The sequence below is a fragment of the Mastigoproctus giganteus genome, chromosome 12, assembly GCF_048544385.1.
Source record: "Mastigoproctus giganteus isolate SK-2022 chromosome 12, ASM4854438v1, whole genome shotgun sequence".
Taxonomy (NCBI): Eukaryota; Metazoa; Arthropoda; class Arachnida; order Uropygi; family Thelyphonidae; genus Mastigoproctus; species Mastigoproctus giganteus.
This window is the reverse complement of record NC_143586.1, coordinates 177585079-177592317: the sequence shown is the minus strand read 5'-3', so window position 1 is coordinate 177592317 and position 7239 is coordinate 177585079. Positions and strand designations below refer to the sequence as shown.

Sequence of the window (7239 nt, the reverse complement as noted above, 5' to 3'; positions counted from 1 at the left end):
CTATGTTCCGCTGCACTGAATCACTATAAACCGACCGTTCGTTTCAACTATTACCCGAAGTACGAATGCTTAAAATCAAGATTAAACATATTACCTGTTCAGGATTCCATTAGTAGACACTATATCCAGATTCCACTTCTCATAAGCTCTCTGTCAATATGCAGTTCATTTATGATCCTTTCAGGTTAACTTAGGTATTTGAGTATTTTTAGGAGCGCATAATTCAGTAACTCACCGACCCTCGCCACATATTCAGCAGTCACCCTGGCATTGGATATCACTGTTTCATTTTCACCTTTATTTTTATTATTCTCTAAAGATTATTTTTGCAAATTATCTTCCGAAAGATTTATTTTTATAATGTTTATCAGTAGAGTAAGGATTTATTTTATTCCATGATTGTCCTTTGGTTTAACATGTCATTAATTAACGGTTGCACCTTGTTTAATTGTTTTTCGATGTCATTATAAATCGCTTGGGGATTAAGATACTTGTTGATCAGGCGAGTATTAACGCGAGTTATATTAATATATGATTATAGATTAGATGTTATACACGCGGCCATAGCTAGGTGTTCTCCCCTCCCCTCGCAGCACTCAAATGAACTCTTCTGGACATTTCCTTCCCGAGCTACAATCTCTTCTGTTGCTGTGATACTTTGTTTTCAGTACTGATATCGTTATGGTTGGAATAAAAAATAACCCGTTTGCAAATATATATATTTTTTTCTCATCGTGAGAAAGCGAGTGACTTCTTGAAGTACAGTTCTGTTTATGGAACACGATGAGTCATTGGACGACAGAGGGCGTTTTGAAACTGAAACAAAAACTGCTCGATTCGACTTCACGAGTGTACACTTGCAGTACGTTTGAGCCGTTAAGTAAGTATTTAAATCGCTAATAATAGTTCCTAAGTAATTAATTATTATTATTTTTATTTAAAATGTGATTAGTGCGATGATAATTTCCAAATATAGTCAAAGGTATAAAATTTGCGAAATTAATTTATATGATATCGTAGCAGTTTTGATTGATGCAAATGTTTTCGTTGTTGCTACTTTTAAACATCAAAAAGACGGTACTTGCAAGACGCAGTAATGAAACATTTGCTTCAGATGATGGAAGTAAGGTTGTGTACTCCCACGTGCAGTTACGTTGGAACGACTGTCATTCAATTAAGGTAATACACGAGCAACAGCATTCATTACCTTACATCAGTAGCATTGATGTGAAGTAACGCTACTGCGTGTGTACAGTGCACATTAACTAACTAGATTCTTTAAGAGAGCCATACTTCCCCTTCCCACTTCAGTTACAAAATTGCATTTCCATTTGTGCTCATAATCAGAGCGTCTCACTTATCAGGCCTGATTTTTTTTTTTTTTTTTTTTTTTTATCATTTCTGATTGCTGGAAGTAGTTGTGGCACTGGCTTTGTATTTCCTTTGTAGAGATTTATACAGAACTGCATATGAAAATTACATGTGTTGTCTGTGTACAAAAAAAAAAAAAAAGATTAACCCACAAATAGACTGCCCAATTTCATTTTTCGGAAAAAAAATATTGCGTAGTATTAAATTATAATGTAATATTACAATAAGCTGCATATATTAAAATACTTGTATAGAATTATAAAACTGATGTTTTTTATTCACAACGAAATACATATTTACATTTTAGTTTAGTATTAATATAAATTGCGCCTACTTCGGATGGGATCTAACCAATTATCTACCTCCGAAAGAGGTCTACAAACCTTAAGCCACATTTATGTGAGCATCCTGAGATCACGGCTGCTGATTGCTGTGCACTGGATATGCACGAATGTAGCCCCAGTCCACGAGGGGGGGGGAGATCAAAGGTAATGCAGAATCATCTCGACAGGAATGAACTTCAGTCACAGCATGAATTTCTTAAGGGGGAAGATCCTGTCTCACCAATCTGATTCGATACTATGGTGCAAGGAACTGGGTTAGTAATATTAGTAAAAATAATTTTTGGATTTCAGGAAAGCTTTATTTACTAGGAATACACTTGGCTTTCAAGAAAACTTTTGATACTGTTGCGCATAAGACTTCTGTACAAATTGGAGCACTGTGGCTTTAGGGACAAGATGCTGCTGTGGATAACGCGATGGTTGAGTGGAAAAAGACAGACAGCGGTAATCAATGGACCTTGTTCAGAGCTTAAGTTATTAGTGGGGTTCCACAGGGTTCAGTGCTCGGCACATTATTTGCTGTATTTATGAATGATATTGATGAAGGTATATCAGGTTTAATGGCTGATTTTCAAATGATACAAAAGTTTGGCAGTGTGCTTTATGACAGTAATGAAGGTACGCTGCTCCAGCAAGATCTGGAAAAATTGGCAGATGGGCTCGAAAAAGGCATCTGAAGTTTAACAATGACAAATACTTTGTGATATTGAAATTACAGAACCCAGAAGGAATGATTAGAAGTGCATGCATATCAACGGGCGGATGACTTACCCGGAAATATACAATTGGTATGAATGGCACCAATCGGGTGCCTTTTATACCATTGAAAAGGAATTTAAAAATTGCAGAGTTGAAAGCAACGCGTGTGTGATACTTTGCTTTGAACCTCATGATTAACAGGAATTTTGAACACAATGATTCGAGTTCCAAGTTAACAAGCGTTTGTCTTGCAGGAACTAATTCACATTTTATTTATTTGTTTGTTGTAGGCGACAGACTAAGGCAACATTGCGTCGTTTATATATGGTCTGTAAATTCCTGTGTTCTGTGGTCGATTTGCAGTTTGCTGGACGAATAACCCCAGTTTCCGGGAGGAAAAACCATGCTTCCCTCGCCCGAAACCCACCAACTCAGCCGCGTGTGAAAAAGACCCATGAAAACTCAAGTCATCAACGGGATTCGAATTCGGATCTTTTTTACACGGCGTGTGGCGAACGGCGATTCTACCAACTGTTTTTTTTTTTTTTTTTTTTTTTAGTAGTTGTTGGCGCAAAGGCTTCCTTGGGAGGTGCATTATGTGGCCATAATGCACCTCCCAAGGTTTTTGCAGTACTTTGATCCAAGCCCGAGGCGGGAATCGAACCCGCGACCTTTGGGTTGCCAAGCAGGCACTTTACCCACCCGGCTAGCCCGGTCGGCCTACCAACTGTGCCGCCCGTGAGAGCACGTTACGTTTTGTTGTGGTTTCGGAGGTGGAGAATTTTAGGATTATCGCAGCTCTGTGAATATAAAACCTAGTTTTAATTTAAAAGTATTTCTTAATAAGAATTAATTATTGGAAAGCAAAAAGTTAAAAAAAAAAAAAAAAAAACATAATGCAATTAATTCTTGTCAAGAGCCGCCCTTGCTGCATTTGCTGAGAGAAATGGTGAAAAATAATCCGAACGTTTTTTCCCTCCCTTTTAGATGAATACCAGAAAGAGTGGCGTGGACCTGTCTGGGGAGGTCAGCATACAGTGTCTCCAAAACTACGATAAGCTCCTGAATTTCGTAATCTTGAAACACAGGTTCAAAGAAGAATCCCACGAAAATTACCTTCACTGGAGGAGAGGCAGGAAGCAGACCGCAGATGCACTGAAGAATGTGAGAGCTTCCGCTAATCGTTTCGATATACGCGAGGCCTTGCTGTTTGGAATCTCAACCATATGCGTGCTCACCTTGGGGCTCTCCCTAATTGGGCCTCCGCATTATGCCGTCACGGCGATTATTGCTGTGTGGGTGGGGATAGGGTTGGGCATCGGTATCGTTGGGGGAACTGTGTTCGGATTTGATTCCGGTGTTCTCGACGCAAAGCTGCGCGAGCTTCAGAATTACATGCTTAATGAAGAGAAGAGACTGGACGATTTGCTGGCAGGGATGCAGGGATACTCGTGGTGTTCTTCCAGCTTGAACGGGGTCGTCGCCGAAATCTTCGACAGTTCGTTTGGATCTATGGTGAGGTCCTTGATAGCGACGTGTGTGGCTGATGTTCTGAGTGTGTCGGATGCCAAAAGTGTTCATCGGACTCTGCAGGAAATCGGCGACGTAACACAGTTTGGAGAATTTGTCTCGCGTTTTGACGATGCTTTAGGACGAATAGCCAGCATGGCGAGAGAAAGAGAGAAAACCTCGAAGGAAACTTCCGCTAGTAAGATTGACATGCTTTGCGAAGTTTTGAAATGCCTTCAGAGTATAAATCGGAAAAGAGCAGCATTGCAAGGTTTCGCGGGTTCTACAGCGCATCCTCGCAGCAGTGTAGCGCTGACTCCTTGATTATTCTGGATAATGTATGGTGTCGAAGATGGAATCCATTCTGGCCAACGAGTCAACAAATACTGTAACTGCTCATCCGTCCATCCAGAGGCTTAACAAGCCATTCCAGCGATATTCAGAGACCACTTTCAACACTTCACGTCATTTCTTTTGTTACTTATGTACTTTCTATTTTAGTATTCCTTTGTAAGAAATAATTAATAAAGAAATTGTGGCTCTTACTGAATGTTATTAAAAGAGAAACACCCTCACCAATATTTTCTTGACGATACGACTGTGTCCAACTAATATTGAGTACGCTTTCTGATTTAGAGGATTCAGATACTCCTTATGAAAAGTACAGTAGCCGTATAGAAATATCCACAAATTAACTATTTTCCTAATTTGAACTGTTTGCACGTAACCAGGCTTCATTTCAGTCGCTGCAATGACGCCCACCCGCCGAGCAACGTTTAAATGGGAGTTACTTTGAACACAGAGTGCGGTGTTGTAGTTTCGGACAACATGGAACGTAAGCTGTGCCAATCAGAAAAAGAATGACTGGTTGTGGTATTCTGCTTTCACATCCAGCGCTTTATTGTGTGAAAACAACTTTGGTCTAAGGGATGCTCCTTGAGCTCTTATAAAAATCCACTTCTTAAGCATACGATTATAATTGGTGACAATATTTGAAAATTTAAACAAATAATAGGAAGGTACTGCTGTTTATATGAAAGCACATTACAATCTACCCAATAAATTAAAATTCCATCCCCTTCTTTTATAATCGGTTCACTTATGCTTTTATCCTTAATCCCTAATGGATGGTTCAAAAATGTATTCTAAATTCAAAAACGAATACCTATGAACTGTGACATCAATAAAACCACTAACGATCAGTAACAGCAAGTTTGGCACTTTCGACTGCAAAGCATTGAAAACTGAACTTACGAAGCCCGAAGGCAATGGAATAAATGAAGAATTCAAAATGAGAATGGCTTGTGGACTTCCGAAAAGGGACAGTTGGAGGAAGTGTCGTGCTGAGTGAAAGCGAATTAATAGATGTCTCCCGTTATAATTGCGGAACGATGTTAAGTGGTTTGTATTCATACAGTAAATTCAATAATAAATGATACTGTAATACCACGTGAAATTACTACAGTATTAACAAAATAGGTTTTATTAAACTCATATAGAATACAAGCTCAATTCTACACCAAAACTGCTGCCAGATAACGTTTCGGGATTCTTACTGAAACCTCGTCATTGGACCATAAATGCTACGGTTCTAATAATAAATGGTCGGCCCTCTTTCGACATCTCAGGTTGTAATTGAATTTCCATGTAGTCTGATGGTTTATGGTCTGATGTAAGAATCTCGAAACGTCACCTGCTAACAATTTAGTGTAGAAATTTAGCGTGTATTCTATATTAGTATAAAACTTGTGAGTATAATATGAATATAAAACCTATTTTGTTAAAATTTTACTCGGTATAATATTGTCATCTATAAAGAATTATCATAATTTTTTTTTACAACATACCTTTTTATTAAACGTGCATATTTTTGATGGTCCTTTTAAAAGTAGTCCCCATTTGATGGAATGCAATAAATTTCTGCCATTCTTCAAAAACATGGTCAACGCCCTTTTTGACACGCTTTTTCATAATCTCCGAACTATGCAACTAATTCCGACGACTGGAAACGTTTTCCTCGCAGGAAATAAAACAAAAATTGCAATGTCAGGGCGGATGAGGAGCAGTATGAGCGGTTTGAGGTCTCGCATTATCGTGATGCAGCATCTACCCACTTGCGTGCAGTTGTGGTGGTTTGCGACGAATACGATCCCGCAAAGTGTGCAGTACAGTTCTGTCATAAGCGGGGGCGTAGCTACCATATAGCAAAAGTAGGCAAAGACTAGGGGCCTTATTGAATTAGGAGCCCTACTTCACCAGGGCCCATAAACAGATGCAAGTAGGGGTCGACCCTACTACGCTAGGGCCTATAGACAGACGCTACATGCAATGAAAATATTTTTCTCCTTGAGCTCTTCAACAATGTGATATATCTAGAATAAGGAAGGAATTCTTATATCTTATCATATCTTATCGCCAAAACATAATAAACCCAAGGGCAGCAATCTTTATTTTGCTTTTACGAATGCAACTTTGTATAGTGATCGGACACCCGTTCGGTTATTGTATTTGTATGCGTCATATCGTACAGTGTTCGGGATTCCCCAACTTGACCGGGGAGGGCACTTATACGAACATTTAGCCATTGATTAATTTCAATTTAATTTGTTCAAGTTCAAACCATTATCAAAACAGCGATCGACATACAAGAATGTATTTGTTTATTATTGCTATTTGTATTTAAAATATAAAGTTTATATGAAATTAAATTAATAAAATGTTTAGTTAAAAATGGATGAAAAAGGGAAAGAGTGGAGCCCAAAGAAGAACAATGAAGACAAAAATCAATAAATTACCAAAATTAGATCATTTATTTACAAAACACAGTAATGAATTATGTCCAGAAGAAGATCAAGAAAAGACCAGTATTGAATCGGAAAATGCGGAAAAGAATGCTGCTGGTGTAAATATATCTACGGATCATTTAAATCAAGCAGGGTCGTCAAACAAAAACAATTCGACGATCATAGATATGCCTTCGTCGGAAATTTAGTTTTGAACACACTGCACCGTTTATTCTTTTAGGCGATCTTGGAGAATACGTGGACATCGACATTTAACAAAAAGAAACACGAGTTTGTCACCTCAGAGATATAAGGACCATTTCCAAGGGGTCCCGAACAACAAAACAGAAGTTTTAGTAATACGTACTACTATTCTACTTCAGCTTATAGTCCAGTTCTTCGTCTGTGGCTGTGCTACTCATGGATTTTAGACGCTGCATATTGTCTACCACGCTTGCTGTTTTCAAATATTAAAAGTCAGTGGCGTTCCAGACTACGAGATTGGAAAACTCTATCTTTTCGGTGTTTCTCAA

General features: G+C 38.5%; 1 long non-coding RNA gene across 1 annotated transcript; it reads left to right on the top strand.

The window, feature by feature from the left end:
• Nucleotides 1-779: 779 nt before the first annotated feature.
• LOC150077624 (uncharacterized) lies at nt 780-4468 on the top strand. Its single transcript, XR_016547698.1, has 2 exons — nt 780-880; nt 3402-4468. It is a non-coding gene; the product is annotated as an uncharacterized LOC150077624 (long non-coding RNA).
• Nucleotides 4469-7239: the final 2771 nt, after the last annotated feature.